The 17,359-nt window shown below is 42.8% G+C and overlaps 1 protein-coding gene across 2 annotated transcripts in view; it reads left to right on the top strand.

Moving 5' to 3' along the window:
* The first annotated feature begins 1,284 nt into the window (after positions 1-1,284).
* The window catches only part of LOC118362922 (F-box only protein 41-like), a 97,637-nt gene continuing 81,562 nt past the window's right edge, over positions 1,285-17,359 (top strand). For both annotated transcript variants that reach the window (XM_052486591.1, XM_052486590.1), the window contains exon 1: positions 1,285-1,712. The gene's annotated coding sequence lies outside the window, so the exon portion shown is untranslated. The remainder of the gene's footprint in view (positions 1,713-17,359) is intronic.

The raw sequence follows: 17,359 nt of genomic DNA, 5'->3' as shown, positions 1-17,359 counted from the left end.
CATATTCAAATTCTCCAGCACCAAACCAGTGTCTCTTGTGTGGAAACAGAGTCTTTCTATGATCTGTTGTTATAAAGAAAGGTACTAAAAAAATGCTTCTCTGTGACATCACAAGGTAGGATTTAAAAAAAAACTGTGATTTTCAAACCCTTCATCCAGTTTCTAGCCCAAGGGGAATCTTTTTTTTAAATGTTAACTTTTGAAGATGTCATCAGGTAGAACTTTTTAAAACTTATCATTATTCTTTTTTTACAAAACAGAAATGCACCGTTTTCACATATTGACACGGGTATTGTGCTGGATATAATGAAAATGAGGTTGAAAAGTGGTGGTGGAGTGCAGTCTTCTCATTTGGCCACAAGGTGGTACTTTATCCCCCCTAATCAAAACATCAGACTGTACACTGACAGGCAGGACCTGCAGTATCATCCATGCATTGTATTGCACACTGTGTCCTGGCTGAACCTGTATTGGGAACATTAAACACCAGGGTTGCATTCACTATGCACCACATGGAATAAAACAGACTGAAACAGGAAGGGACTACATGAGTAACGCTTGTTTACATTACATTACACTAATGTACGCTATTGAATGCCACCCAGCATTAGAGGATTTTTTTTTCGATATCTAAAGGAAAATGATAGTATTAAATGAACAATGACAAGAAGGGTAGCAGAGGATTAATCCTTAAGAATTTCCTCTATCTTGATAGACAATTGGATTGGGCTTGTAGATAACAAAAAAAAAATGTGTAGGCTATATTGAAATAGTTTAACTTCTCCATTGCCCTTTGCTTTTACAGATTCCTGTCTGTCACCCTCCCTAACCATGTAGCAATTTGCTAATGGGCCACTTGCACACAGTGACAGACAGGCAGATACACACGCATGCACAATACACACACACACACACATACACTAGGCACCCGGTCGAAAAGTTTGAGAATTTTGCAAAGGTGAGAAAACCTTTTCCTGCAATCTAGAGCCATAATCATTATTCTATTTTTTGTTATCAGGACATCTGATATGACATGACACCTCTGCACACACACACACACACACACACACACACACACACACACACACACACACACACACACACACACACACACACACACACACCCCCCATCACCTCATCTCCGTACAAGGACTCCTCATTTTTATAGTGGATTAGCCTGGGATGTTACCTACCCGTTTATACGGGCACTTTTTTTTTTATTGACAAGAGAATCTCATTGATTGATGCATTTATTACTGATTGATTGGTTGGAAATAAAGTGTGGAACCCATTATAGATTACATGACAGGTGGTCATTATCACTGGTACATGCAGTTGCAGTAACTAGCCCTACTTGGACATGATTTTTAAAAAATGATTCGTTTGTAGAAATGTTCTCTGTTATGCATGCATTCATCTGAAGGCCTCGTTCTCCAGGGATCGATCCAGTGTTTTTCTGTCCTGTGCTCACAGGAATGAAAGCTCCTTGGGAATCACACAGGTAGAGGGATGCCTTTCATCTTCTAGATTTCGGCCGGCAGAAATCTTTATTGGAGCTCGAACAGCCTTATCTTCTCTCCTTCGCTCTCCCTGTGCGCCCTCCCGCTCTAGAGCAAGCCTACTGTATTTCTGCTGCAGAGTGGGGCGTGTGACGTCAACGAATGCTGGAGCGGCTCCTTGGCTCGAGCGAGAAATGGGGAGAAAATTCCGAGGTGAGAAGCGCTTTTTACCCTACATAATGTTTTTTGGGGGGTGGATGACAGTGCTTAGTGTTTGTGTGTATGTATCAGTCGAACAATGCCGTTGACACCACGTACGAGGGAATGGCTGAAAATAACTCCAAATTAGAGCAAGCAGGCAGGACACCAGTGATGTGCCTGTGTACTGTCGAAAATGGTAGGCAGGAAAATCAGGGCATGCTGCTAGTGCTACGCTACTACCCGCGCCGGACACTTGCCACCTTCTGCGCGTTGTCATCCGTATCGACACGACTGCATTGATATTTGTCAATGTTATGTTATTGAATAAAACGTGTAGTTTTACTCCGCTTTTTCAAATCGATGAATGATAGGTTACAGTCAAGCCGCATGTTCCTGCGGCGGTAGGCTACCTTATGCCACTTGTCTTTGGGTCTTCATTAACGTTCAGTCAGTGCGATTGTTGCAAGCAATGTGTGCAGCCATTCATTGCACGTGTGTAATTGTCGCTTAATCAATCAGTTGTCAATCGAATCATTCGGAATCCATAATGTCACGACACCGGCCTAATTTGCTACTCATAGGCTACGTGACGGTTAGTGAAGATCTGGCCCATGCCCGTCATAACATGATATCAACCATTCGGTGGAATCATTTTTCAGCTGATAACGTGTAATGTGGCCTACTTGTTTGTTGCATGTAATAAGAGCTTTTATTGGAAGCTTTTTAACAGTCAAGAAACACTTTCTCATTCCAGTATATCCATGTGTTTTTATTCCGAGAAATGACATTTATTTGGCCAGAATGTCCAAACATCAAAGCAATATGATTAGGGACTATCTGATAATACATCATATCATCATTCACTTTAAATCTGTATTTATATATTTTTGAAGGAGCCCACTACTCAGCTATGAGCCTCATAGTACCGCCAGCTGTCTCACTAAATATACTTGAGCTCAAGGGGAAGGTCTCAAAGGAAATCATGACTTGGCATTATGCACTGCTCCTGCTTGGCCACTTAGAAAACTTCCCAGGATCTGCCCCAACAGCTCTTGAAGCCAAAGCAGCACTTTGCCTAGAGTGACAGACAGGCTACTCTAGTGTGGGGAATTGTGCTCTGTGTGACCCGTGGGAAATACTAATTTACAGTTTGTGTGTGACTGGCTGACTACTGTGGGAAATACTGCCTCGCCGTTGCTGTGCCCTTGGTGCTGTTGGGCATCCATCAGATGTGACTGAAGTCAAGCTTTAAAGATGTCCTCCAGTCATTTTTGTTGTTGTTGAGCTTTTCCTGTTCAAAAGTGATATCCCAAGTATAAATACAGTAAAGTACACTCTAAAGCATAGCTGCGGGAAGTACAAGTGCTATAGCACCCCCTGTACCCCCTGTACCCTCAGCACCCCTACTTCCCACTGCTACGCTTTAGTGAGTGTACTTTACAATATTTACTCGATTTTTATTCCTGTACATTTATTTTGACAAAAGTAGTGCCCTGGGGCTTTACTAGTCCTGTATTAGCAGGCCGATATTAGGGGAAACAAGTAAGATTGCACATATTATTTACTTTTAGGCATAAATACAAGATGAAATTGCATACATGTGCATGCACGCCTACAAACCATCAAAAACACGAGCACTCTTGCATGCACAGACACACCTGCATTTTTATCATTTTTCAGAAGAAACACTGCACACACACGTTTAGTCAATTGAAATACATTTGCATGTACATTGCTTGAGAAGAAAGATATTGTTTCCTCTCGTTTTAAAGGTAAAAGACAGTCAGCCCACCATAGAAATCTCTCTGCCTGTACTATAATAAGCTGATCATTCAGGCTTACTATCACCGGTGATTTCACTTCCCAGTCAATTACCACTGCAATTAAGTTAGCCAATAGGAGGATAATGTAGGTCACAATCACATAACGAGTCTCAGTGACGTATTTACACCGAACAAAAAAAATATAAACGTAACATGCAACAATTTCAAAGATTTTACTGAGTTACAGTTAAGGCTTTGTCCGCCGACTAGTCGATCTTCAAGGCATTCCTAGTTGATCGCCAAACATTTCTGTAGGCTCAGTGCCTCCAGATCTTCCACGACCCCGGCCGTAGCAAAGTTTGACACCAACCTAAGTAAGATTGAATAACTTTTGAAAACCATGGCCACAGAGAGACTGTCAGAATACAGCAAAGAGCTAGAGAGGAACCAGGCTCTGAGGGGTGGCCAGTCTTCTGGCTGTGCTGGGTTGAGATTATAACAGTACAAGATGTTCAAACGTTCAGAGATGGCCAGCAGGGTCAAATAATAATAATTGGCCTCATGCAGTTAACACATCTCTTTCGCATAGAGTTGATCAGGCTGTTGATTGTGTCCTGTGGAATGTTGTCCCGCTTCTCTTCAATGGATGTGCGAAGTTGCTGGATATTGGCGGGAACTGGAACACTCTGTCGTACACATCGATCCAGAGCATCCCAGACATGCTCAATGGATGACATGTCTGGTGAGTTTGCTGGCCATGGAAGAACTGGGACATTTTCAGCTTCCTGGAATTGTGTACAGATCCTTGCGACATGGCTGTGCAATATCATGGTGAAACATGAGGTGATGGCGGCAGATGAATGGCACAACAATGGGCCTCAGGATCTCGTCAAGGTATCTCTGTGCATTCAAATTGCCATCAATAAAATGCAATTGTTTGTCTGTAGCTTATGCTTGCCCATACCATAACCCCACCGCCACCATGGGGCACACTGTTCACAACATTGACATCAGCAAACCGCTCACCCACACGACGCCATGCCATCTGTTCGGTACAGTTGAAACCTAGATTCAGCTGAGAAGAGCAGACTTCTCCAGCATGCCAGTGGTACATCGAAGGTGAGCATTTTCCCACTGAAGTTGGTTACGACGCCGTACTGCAGTCAGGTCGAGACCCTGGTGAGGAAGACGACAAGTTTGCAGAGGACCTTCCCTGAGATGGTTTCTAACAGTTTGTGGAGAAATTCTTTAGTTGTGCAAACCCACAGTTTCATCAGCTGTCAGCGTGGCTGGTCTCAGACGATCCCACGGGTGAAGAAGCCAGATGTGGAGATCTTGGGCTGGTGTGGTTACACGTGGTCTGCGGTTGTGAGGCCGGTTGGACGTAGAGACAAATTCTCTAAAACGATGTGGCTTATGGTAGAGACTTGTACATTCAATTGTCTGGCAACAGTTCTGGTGGACATTCCTGCAGTCAGCATGCCAATTGCATGCTACCTCAACTTTAGACATCTCTGGCATTGTGTGATAACTGCACATTTTAGTGGCATTTTATTGTCCCCAGCACAAGGTGCACCTTGTGTAATGATCATGCTGTTTAATCAACTTCTTGTCATGCCACACATGTCAGGTGGATGGATTATCTTGGCAAAGGAGAAATGCTCACTAACAGGGATGTAAACAAATTAGTGCACATTTTGAGAGAAATAAGCTTTTTGTATGTATGAAACATTTCTGAGATCTTTTATTTGAGCTCATGAAACATGGGACCAACATGTTGCGTTTTTTAATATTTTTGTTCAGTATAAATATATTAAGCTCTGATAAGATTTTTACTTCCCAAACGACCCAGAGGCTCTTCATTTTAGTTTCTTTTGCAGACAATTTTTCCTCAAGCCTAAACCTATTTCTTCTTTTATATTGAAATTCATGGGACATTTTTGTTCACTTTTTACACAGTGACCCAGGTGGAAGACATTCCCAAAACGATTCAAGAAAATCTCCTTGACAATGCTGACCGATGAGCACTGTCTCCGTCAACTACTGCACTCCTTTAACGACTAGTTACCTCAGAGGAATGCGGCATATTCAGTGAAATGTCATTCTCATGCAGAATGTTGACTGTCTGTCACCCTGACAGTTAAGTGTCAAGTATTCCTGTGTGTGTCTGTGACAGCGGATCTTCCCATAGTCATTTTGTCTTGTGTAGGTGTCAACTATTCTCTACAGTGACAGCGGAGCGTCCCAATTCCATAGTCATTTTCCACAAGTAGACATACAGTATCGCATCACCTCTGGCAAAACAACATTGATTGTACTCCTCCTGTCCCATAGCGCCACTACACTATCTATGACTGCCTCTATGGAACGGTAACGAGAGCTTGTTTTTGTTTACATTATAGAGACCTCAGTTGTCGACTGCCTCTGATCTCCCCATCAATCTTGAACGGAGATTCGATACAGCACCATGTTTACACTCAGTCGGTGGTTTATAAGGTACCAGATCGGACCCCCTTTTGTGTCGAGAACGGCCTGAATTATTTGGGGCATGAGAACATTGCTCAATTGGTATCAGGATGGGGCCATGGACTTATGCCAAATACAGACTCTGCCATCAGCATGACACGTTATATATTTCAATTTGTTTGAACGCTTTTTCCAATAATAGTGAATTGGATCAATCAGACTTTTGCCGCTGTGTGAATAAAGGCCATCCTCAGTCAAAAGGGGAATATCATCAAATTTGATTTGTCACATGTGCTGAATACAACAGGTCTTACAGTGAAATGCTTACGCCACCTGTGTCCCAAATTGCACCCTATTCCCTATGTGGTGCTCATGGTGCTCAGGTCAAAAGTAGTGCACTTTATAGGGAAATGGGTGCCATTTGGGACGCAGTCATTCTCCCAGCCTTTCTTTGCCTGCTTTTCCTACACTAGCTTTGTCACTTCATTCCCTGCCAAGAGCTGCCCCTTCACCAATCTACCAATTCCCTCCTTAATCAAAGTAACTCTATTTTCCCACTAGTGAGTGGTCTAGTTTGAGTGAGTGAGTCTGAGATCTGTAGTGGTGAATTACTGGGAGGTGGAGAGGAATCCCAATGGGGCAGCAGAAATTCTCCGGCCAGGCTTTGGGAGTCTCGCCACGCATACAGTACTTGGTGACAGCTGTGCAGAGTCAATCACCTTGAAGATGCACTGTACATATTCAGACCTGTGATCAAATTGTTCATAATACTTTAAAGCAGTTCTTGACTGAGCTTGCCTGGCGCAATGGAACCAATGAAATAGTCCCTAAAGTGCAAACCCCGCCCATCTGGCCCTCCAGGGTCTGAATCAATTGAAATATTACATCCATCCTTGAAGGATATTTGCACAGACTAATTGGTGTCCCTCTGTCTCCCCTAACATAGGTTACATGTATGGATTGTGGACACACATCAATGGACTTTGCTTTGCCACCCTAAAAATCAATGACCTGTGTTTAGAAATCTCACAGCAGAATGGAAATGCAGTAAGGTTGTATTAATAACCCATTGTATTCAGCACATGTGATAAATACAATTTGATTGAATTACTTTTGACCACTTCGCTATATAGAGAATATGGTGCCATTTTGGTCGCAACCTGAGAGACAGTCTGTGATTTCTTGCTCTGCTCCTGAGGCCATTTTCTCTACAGTTTCCCTCTATGGAAGATTTGCCCTTTATAAAATGAAAAGTCTAAGCCTCATTCTATTTGCAAACACACAAGTCTGTATGTGGACAAGTGTATATAGGGAGGCTATAGGGAAAAGGCTGTGAAATGGTTTTAGCGCCCATTCAATCCGGGCTTTGGCAAGGCACTGACAGCTTGACAATAAGGCAGGGCCCTTGGGTTAGATAACATAATAACGGCCTTGATGCCAGCGATTTAAAGCAAGCACACACAACCCACTATCACAGATTTTTTTAAATGGACACAAATGACCTATTGGAAATTCATGAAAGGAACACAAAGTATTGGAATATACACTATTTTGCATACAGTCCATCTCAATTATTTACATTTCAGTCATTTAGCAGACGCTCTTATCCAGAACTACTTACAGTAGTGAGTGCATACATTTTCACTTTTTTTTCATACTGGTCCCCCGTGGGAATCGAACCTTCAACCCTGGCATTGCAAGTGACATGCTCTACCAACTGAGCAACACAGGAACAATAACATATTTAAGATTACTGTTAAGGTTACTGATGACAGAAACGATAGGAGGGAGGTTGAGTGTGCGAATTAGAGGTCGACCGATTATGATTTAACAATCCCGATACCGATTATTGGAGGACCAAAAAAAGCCGATACCGATTATTGGAGGACCAAAAAAAAAAATGATACCGATTAATCAGCCCAATTTTTATTAAAATGTTTTTAAAAATGATTTATTTGATTTTTTACAACAATACTTAATTAACACTTTTATTTGATCTTAATATAATACATAAATAAAATACATTTAGTCTCAAACAATGAAACATGTTCAACTTTGTTAAAATAATGCAAAAACACAGTGTTGGAGAAGAAAGTAAAAGTGCAATACGTGCCATGTAAAGAAGCCAACGTTTATGTTCCTTGCTCAGAACATGAGGACATATGAAAGCTGGTGGTTCCTTTTAACACGAGTCTTCAATATTCCCAGTTAAGAAGTGTTAGGTTTTAGGAATTATGACGCGTCGACTATTTCTCTCTCTCTATACCATTTGTATTTCATATACCTTTGACTATTGGATGTTCTTATAGGCACTTTAGTATTGCCAGCCTAATCTCGGGAGTTGATAGTCTTGAAGTCATAAACAGCGCTGTGCTGTGCTTCAAGCATTACTACGAGCTGCTGGCAAAACGCAGTAAAGTGCAGGGCAGAATTAAGGATTCTGCTGCTGCCTACCACCACTCAGTCAGACTGCTATATCAAATCATAGACTTAATTCTAATATAATAAACACACAAATACAGGCCTTAGGTCATTAATATGGTAAAATCCGGAAACTATAATTTTGAAAACAAAACGTTTATTCTTTCAGTGAAATATGGAACCGTTCTGTATTTTATCTAACGGTTGGCATCCATAAGTCTAAATATTCCTGTTACACTGCACAACCTTCAATGTTATGTCATAATTATATAAAATTCTGGTAAATTAGTTACGGTCTTTGTTAGGAAGGAATGGTCTTCACACAGTTCGCAACGAGCCAGGCGGCCCAAACTGCTGCATATACCCTGACTCTGCGTGCAATGAACGTAAGAGACATTTCCCTAGTTAACATTGCCTGCTAACATTAATTTCTTTTAACTAAATATGTAGGTTGAAAAAAATATAATTGTGTATTGAATTTAAGAAAGGCATTGATGTTTATGGTTAGGTACATTTGTGCAACGATTGTGCTTTTTCCCCGAATGTGCCCGTTTGGCGAAGTTGAAGTAGGCTCTGATTCGATGATAAATTAACAGGCACCGCATTGATTATATGCAACGCAGGAAAAGCTAGTTAAACTAGTAATATCATCAACCATGTGTAGTTAGCTAGTGATTATGTGGAGAGTTATTGTTTTTTTTATAAAATAAGGTTAATGCTAGCCACAAGGTCCTTTTGATGCTGCACTCGCATAACAGGTGGTTAGCCTGCCACGCAGTCTCCTCGTGGATTGCAATGTAATCGGCCATAATCGGCGTCCATAAAGGTAGATTACCGAATGTTATGAAAAATGGAAATTGTCCCTAATTAATCAGCCATGCTGACTAATTGGTCGACCTCTAGTGCAAATAACACTGTCTACCAACCCAAACGTTTCGTCTTCGAATCACATCATGGACAATTTGAGCTAATTAGCAACTACATACTACTTAGCTAGCATGTTAGCTAACCTTAACCCCTAATCCTGACCTTAACCCCTAGCCTAGCTAATGTTAGCCACCTAACTTACCTAGCTAACATTAGCGACAACAAATTGGAATTCGTAAGAAAATTGTGTAATGTACACATGCGTTATGAAGAAAATTGTGTAATACACATGAGAAAGTTGCTAGAATTTCGATTTTGTGTCTATTTCAGAATAACTTGTCACACACACACACAGACAGATCCAGGGTCAGAAGGCTTATCTCGTGCCTACATTATCTCAAATAATAAAACGTACTTTGGTCGCTACTGTACATTTTGGATTTAAAAAAAAAAGTAGTTTTTCATTATGGAAGCATCTTGCAGTTACAGAAACCTTGCAGGTACGTTAGGTTTAACAATAGAATGGAGATTTAGAATCTGCCTATTTGTATAACGAACATTTTAGTTTTTTAAAAGTTTTATCATGGAAGTAACTGGCAGGTACAGAAATGACTGTGGGTGAAAATTATGACGTTGAAATTGATTTGGTATTCATGTCGGCAAGTTTGGGATGAAATGTAAGGACTGCAAATCCTACTAGCCCGGATGACGCACTTCTAGTCAAAGGTCCAAATCCGCCATGCAATAATTAAAAAGAGAAGATTTGACCCATCGCTCAGGTTAGCGCTGCTCATGTTCTACTATCCTGGTCTGAAAAGTGTTAAGGAAACCTCAGTTATCTTATAATGTCCGTCCCATGTCACTTCACCAAGCAAATAAACAGATGTACATACACTTACGATATACGCGCAATTTACTCCATATACAAGCATACTGTAAAATGGCAGCGTGAATCTGTCACGTAAGCAGAAGTTGATCTATTCAATTGTAGCACATGCAGGTTATGTAGGGGGCCATTGGATGGGGGTGGGGTGGTTCCAAGGCTGCGAGTGTTTTCTCAGTGACATACCCAGCCGAGGCACGGAGCATATGATGATGGTGGTCTGTGTAATGGTGGATAATTGCCTCTGACGAGCCACGTGGATCAATAGAAGACAGTGGAGGCAGGGGGACAACCGACTCTGAGCGAGTTTCCTCATAGACCCAGTGTCCTTATGCTGTGCAGTGCTATGCAGCCACAGCCACAGCCATCCCATCTCCTCCCAGCTCTCAGCCCCAATTCTCCACCCTTTTCCTGCGCTTTCACACTTTCCCGCATGCATTTGACAATTGTGGAAACTCCCTCCAGCAAATGCTTACACCAATCCTTTTAAATCCATGATGAGAAGTGTGCAAGTGCACACTTCTGGAGAATGGTGAAGAATCGGGACGTAGCCCCTGCTGTAGCTTCTCACTGGGTGGCTTATCCAGAGCCGTGACAGTCGCACCGTGTTACCACAATACGCTCACTGTGTTACTGTTGTTTATTGTCAGGCCTCCTTGTGGTGCCAATTGGGTAAACTATGTCTACTTGCAAATTTAAAGTTGAATACTCCGCTCCTAAAACTACTTTAAGACACTCATGACAATTCAGATTTTATTTTAATTTTTTAAAATTTCAGTTATTGTCGATTACGCGGCTGCTACTGTACTGTGAGGCTAGGACAATAATCGTAGTGTCTCCTCAGTCATCAACAGCTGCACCCAGTGTATCTACTCTAAAGATTCCCACCTTTTCCTGTCTCTTTTCCTTCACACAGTATCTGTGCCCCAATCTTCTTAAAACGGTCTCCTTTATCTCCTGTCCTTCATAACCACTAATACATGAAAGGAGTGGACAGGTTTCCACTTCCCACCTTGGCTTTCACCTATCAACTGTCATGAAGGAAAGGTAGACCGTTGTGTGACACAGTCCAGTCCATTTGAATAGAGTGGGGATCCCCGAAGAGGACTTTGTTGACATTCTGTTAAATTGGCTGGCTATGTGATTGGCCCTCTGCGGTCACGTGGGTAGCCCTTGGCTGTGTGATTTGTCCGTCTTGGGAGAGCCAGTGGCTTACTCAGGGCTAACGCTGACTTGCTCATGCAAAAGCCTAGCTGACATTGTGTGTTTCAGTAAGTCAGTTAAGGCAAAAGCTAGGGTAGCTAACTTCTGGTAACCTTTCCAGAAATCCTGGTTGGAGGATTCTGTATTTCCTGCTTATTCCCTCCTGATTTGTGGAATCGGTTTAACTGTGATTTCTTGAAAACCTGGGAATTTTGGGAAAGTTGCTGGAACTTTACAATCCTAGCAGAAGCCCTTATACAGTAAGGGGATTTGGGAATTTGTGTAGCCAACGGGAACACAGTAAAGCACAGGGGCATGTTAATTATTGTCCTTGTCATAACGTTCGCCAATATGTTTATAATTACATGCCTCTATAAAATGCATACATTTAATTCCTCTCACTCGTAAACTTTCTTGTTCACGTCTTCAGAATAAAACCCGTGAACGATCTGAACAATACCAACTAAGATCAGGGTGAGGACGTGATACATCTTTCCAACTGTACAGTGCTTACCGATAATGGGACGCAATTCAGCGCTTCCGATTTCAGAAATACCTCTGATTTGGGTGATTTTGGTATCTATTGTTGGGCCAGCAGAATGGATTGTTGTTTAAAAAGCCACTGGATGTGCTTTTAAAAGCCACTTGGTGATAGACACACAATGGGTCGTCTCCCTCGGAGTCCGTCTGGGTCTAATTCAAGGTCAGCTTCTCTGCATCCAACCAGCGAGACGATACTGATGGGACGGGAAAGCTCGTTTGTGTCGTTAGCTCAAAGAGGTCAATCAGTTTGTCCGTGAGGGTCTGTGGATCTGTTTGTCTGAAAGGTGGGTGTTATATATTGTAGGCTTCTATTTTTTGAGTGCTCTTCTTAACACGAGCACACTGTGTAGTAGGGAATAGGGTTCTATTTTAGACTCAGCCCGACAACAGAAAGATTAATCAAAACACTACGTTATTGTCCCTGCTTGGCCAGTCAATGCAGACTTGCAGTCAAGGCAGGAACGCTAAATCAATCATGCATAATTAGTATAATCTCACTCAAAACAAAGCAAAAATGCAAAACATCCTTAACCCTCACTGGGAACGATGCACCATCTCTTTCCTATAGACGCTGGCTAACTAAATCACACGCACTGCACAGCTTGATAATACTGACACCAGCAATCTCATCTTCTTCCCACCCTCTCGCCCTTAATATAAGTCAGAGGTGTTATTCACAGTGTCTGGTAACCACCTGGCCTGTCTACTGCTGCAGTCCCTTGTTACCATGTCACTTCTTTGTTTCCTCTACCATCTGTGTCTCTTCCCTCCCAACGCCCACAGCTCAACCCCTCGGCTCTCTGTGCCGCTTGCCCTCACTTGTTTTTTTACACTCCCTCTGCCGTCATCACCTTGTCTTGATCTCTCTCTCTCTTTCTGCGACCTTTCACTGACAAGTAATTTCAACTTCCTGTTAGCATGCCACGGATCCTTTCATCACAGCAGAACAGGATTCTGGGAGTTAGCTGGTATCCCTGGAGACCAATAGCTGACTTCTGTTTTTAGACCTGCTAGCTTCTGCAGACCCATAGGCGAAACATTGTTTCAACGTTCTTCTTCTCAGTCGTGTCCCCTTTTTGCCCTCAGAACACCCTTAATTCATCGAGGCATGTTGTCTACAAGGCGTTGAAAGCGTTCCACAGGGATGCTGGCCCTTGTTGACTCCAATGCTTCCCGCAGTTGTGCCAAGTTGCCTGGATGTACTTTGGGTGGTGGACCATTTATTGGTACACGGGAAACCGTTCAGCGTGAAACCCAGCAGCATTGCAGTTCTTGACACACTCAAATTGGTGCACCTGGCACCTACCACCATACCCCGTTCAAAGGCACGCTGTAAACGATGTAACCAAGAAGCTTGATCTTGCAAGCTAGCAAGTTAGCAAACCAAACGCATAGCTGGAGCCCTGAGCTGAAGATAATTTATTTGCTAAACGTATAGTTACTGTATTTAGCTTGCAAACATTTAGTAGTTAATTTCAAGTAACCTGATCACCTCTCTTGAGCTGCACAACATTGGACCATCATGAGATGAAAGCCTCCGTGTGCTCTTTGAGCCCGTCATGGTATGTTTGTTTACGGCTGCTTTGGGAAACGGCTTCATAATGAAAAAATAACGCAATAGGTAAAATTTAAAAGGCAAAAATATAGATTGATCTGTCAATTTTCAGATTTTGGGATATATTGCTGCTATAAACGTCCCTACTTTCATGGAATGTCAAAATAAATTGGCAATAATGTATATACATACTTGATTTGTATAATTTTCTCCCAACTCCGTCAACTACACCTATCATACATTTTGTTCTTGTTAGCATGTTTCATGTAGATATTCAACCACTATTTTTAAAACTCTCCATGTTGAATCTTAAATCATTCAAAAGCTTGTTTTCCGGAGCATATTGTTAGCTAGTCCATACATGGCAATATGCTTTGTAGACGTAGTGCTTCATGCTGAAATATGAGTAATTTCCTGACATCTGATTGGTTACTGGCATTTTAACGGCCCTTTCCAGCAACCTGATTGGTTAAAATGCCTCACGTGCCACGCAGCACTTCCTTGTTTGAAAATATCTCCCGTGAAGAATCTACGTAAAGAGAGACAAAATGAGCAAATCTCCAGGAATATATCAACAGTATGTGGATAAAAATAGGCGTTCTCAGTTAGCCAGTGCGAGAAAAGCATTGAATGAAATAAAAAATTTGGCTGATCAGCCGATCAAGGCAATGGCAGTACAGGTAGATGAGGAAAAGGAGGTGGCCGGGAGCTGCGCATCGAGATGCAAATTAGTTGGGACGAAGATGACACCTAGCAGCGATCAACCAGCCAGCTGCAGCCAGCCAACAGTGGCTTTTTTTCCCTCACATGTCACAAATAAACCAACTTGTACATGATTTAATTTGCCCTAAGTGTTTATACACGGGACTGAAAATCACTATAGACCCCACCAACCAGGGATTTTGTCATGACAGAATATGCACACTGTGAAGGTGATGGTGATACATTTAGGAGGAGTGTTATACACTTCCTCCAGGCTGCAGGAGTGCTCCAGGGGAGATGTGGCATTTGACATAAATGTGAGGATGGCTCGGTCTTCTTGCCCACGAAGTTGGACTTGGTTATGCAGCACTTAAAGAAAATAAGCAACGGCCTAGGGATTCCTTCCTTGCGTCTCAGCTCATATCAGAGACATGACAGGAGAGTGACAGGTCAATAAAAGGGGAGTGTAGCCCAGTATTGTCAGGTGACTTTCTGTGTATAGATTTCCTTGCTCCAGCAAATGTATTCAGAGTGAATAAAACAGAGATAGGAAAACATAACTATAGAATATGAGACGGTCACATAGGCCTACAGTGTCCTATGGCTGGAGCCTACTGTGATTACTGAGAAATGAGCTTTACATAAAGTAAATGCATGCTGATATGCTAACGCTTACATAGGGTAACATGCTGCTATCTAGTCATGCAGTTATGACTAATGTCGACAGACACCATAATAAGTACTCCCCCCCCCACACACACACACACACTTTAGTCGCAGAGATTCAGAGAGGGCTACAGTCAATGGAGAGTGCCACAAAGATAATTAGCAGAGTATATGCAGATATAGACCCAGACATAGCAGATTAGCTGAAGGAGGAGGCCATCATAGACATTCATGTATCCTTTGATGGCACAAGAGAGGATTCACTTCCAACTACGGGAATAGGTGTGTGCATAGACATTGTAACAGGTCTAATGATAAGACTATGAGGTGGTGTCTTCCTACTGCCGTGCATGTGTGAGGAAAAGGAAACGTGGAATTAGTGAGGAGGAGTTCAGGGAATGGAAGGATTCACATGCAGATGACTGTGCTCAAAACAAAGCAATGGAGCGGGATGCAGCTTAAGCGCATGTGGGCCAGATCAGTCATTCGCCGCCACTTTCGTTACACCGAGATGCTCTCAGATGGTGACAGTACTGCACACAAGGCAGTTGTCAAATTAGATCCCTACCCAGGCATTGAGATATGGAAACGAGAATGCATCAATCATGCCCACAAGAGGATGGGAACAGCGCTTCGTAAACTGAGTTCAGAGAAACGCCTTGGGGGAGAGGTGACGGGAAACTCACTGCACAGAAAATGTAAGAGTCTGCAAAACTATTACAGGGGTGTGATTCTTGATAACGAGGGTGATGTAGAGGGCAAGAAGAATGCTATCTGGGCTGGTCTTGTCCATTCCCTGTCAACTGACAAAATCCCTAATCACGGTAGATGCTTGTCATCTTGGTGCTGGTACCAGCGAGCCCTAGAAAACGCTGAAGATCCACCCAGTCACAAAAACCATGGAGGCCATACATTTTTGAATAGAGAGGTTGCACAGAAAATGCTACCTCCTATATCATAGGATGTCAAACGATAACCTCTGATTGGGAACCAAACCAACATAGAAATAAAGAAACTAGAATGCCCACCCTAGTCACACCCTGGCCTAACCAAAATAGAGAATATAAAAACCTCTCTATGGCCAGGGCGTGACAATGTCTGAACTCTATGGTCGCGATGCCCCGAAACTGGTCTTCGTGGGGAAAAGCCTCATTGGCACAGCAGCCAGTATGGCAGTAACCACTTTCAATAAGGGAGACGCTGCTATATCGAATGTGATGGACAAATTGTGGCTTGACTGCACTTTGGTGACACTGGAAGCAATCAGAGAGGAGGATGCGAGGGGTGTTGTGAGAGCTGATGCTGCTTCAACGGAGTGTGGCAAGCGTAGGCGCAGGTCCAATGACACAGTCAAGACAGTAAAGTGGCACCAGCAACAACTCAAAGAGGACCTTACATATGGGGCAGGCATAGCTGATTTAATGTTCTGCACATTTTAACAGCCATACAAAATCCTTGTATTATGTGACAAATTGAGCAAAATGATATGAGAATTTTCCCAAAACTGCATATTTGTCCAACAGACCAGTAATTCAAAGCATACGCTCTATTGCTTGAAACAAATCTGTTAAACATGCTAATGTATTTGTAAAAGGTTTATTTGATGTTTATTTATCAGTTTAGAAGTGATATAAACTCAGCAAAAAAAAAAAGAAACTGACCTTTTTCCAGACCCTGTCTTTCAAAGATAAAGTCCAAGTAACTTCACAGATCTTCATTGTAAAGGGTTTGAACACAGTTTCAATGCTTGTTCAGTGAACCACAAACAATTAATGAACATGCACCTGTGGAACGGTCGTTAAGACACTATAACAGCTTACAGACGGTAGGCAATTAAGGTCACAGTTATGAAAACTCAGGACACTAAAGAGGCGTTTCTACTGACTCTGAAAAACACCAAAAGAAAGATGCCCAGGGTCCCTGCTCATCTGCGTGAACGTGCCTTAGGCATGCTGCAAGGAGACATGAGGACTACAGATGTGGGCAGGGAAATAAATTGCAACGTCCGTACTGTGAGACGCCTAAGACAGCGCTACAGGGAGACAGGACATACAGCTGATCGTCCTAGCAGTGGCAGACCACGTGTGACAACACCTGCATGGGATCGGTACATCCGAACATCACACCTGCGGGACAGGTACAGGATGGCAACAACAACTGCCAGAGTTACACCAGGAACGCACAATCCCTCCATCAGTGCTCAGACTGTCTGCAATAGGCTGAGAGAGGCTGGAGTGAGGGCTTGTAGGCCTGTTGTAAGGCAGGTCCTCACCAGACATCACCGGCAACAACGTTGCCTATGGGCACAAACCCAACGTTGCTGTACCAGACAGGACTGGCAAAAAGTGCTCTTCCCTGACGAGTCGCGGTTTTGTCTCACCAGGGGTGATGGTCGGATTCGCATTTATCATTGAAAGAATGAGCGTTACACCGAGGCCTGTACTCTGGAGCGGGATCGATTTTGGAGGTGGAGGGCCCATCATGGTCTGAGGCGGTGTGTCACAGCATTATCGGACTGAGCTTGTTGTCATTGCAGGCAATATCAACGCTGTGCGTTACAGGGAAGACATCCTCCTCCCTCATGTGGTAC

This window comes from Oncorhynchus keta, chromosome 29 (genome assembly GCF_023373465.1).
Source record: "Oncorhynchus keta strain PuntledgeMale-10-30-2019 chromosome 29, Oket_V2, whole genome shotgun sequence".
Classification (NCBI taxonomy): Eukaryota; Metazoa; Chordata; class Actinopteri; order Salmoniformes; family Salmonidae; genus Oncorhynchus; species Oncorhynchus keta.
The sequence above is the reverse complement of the archived record's forward strand: the minus strand, read 5'-3'. Positions and strand labels throughout refer to the sequence as shown.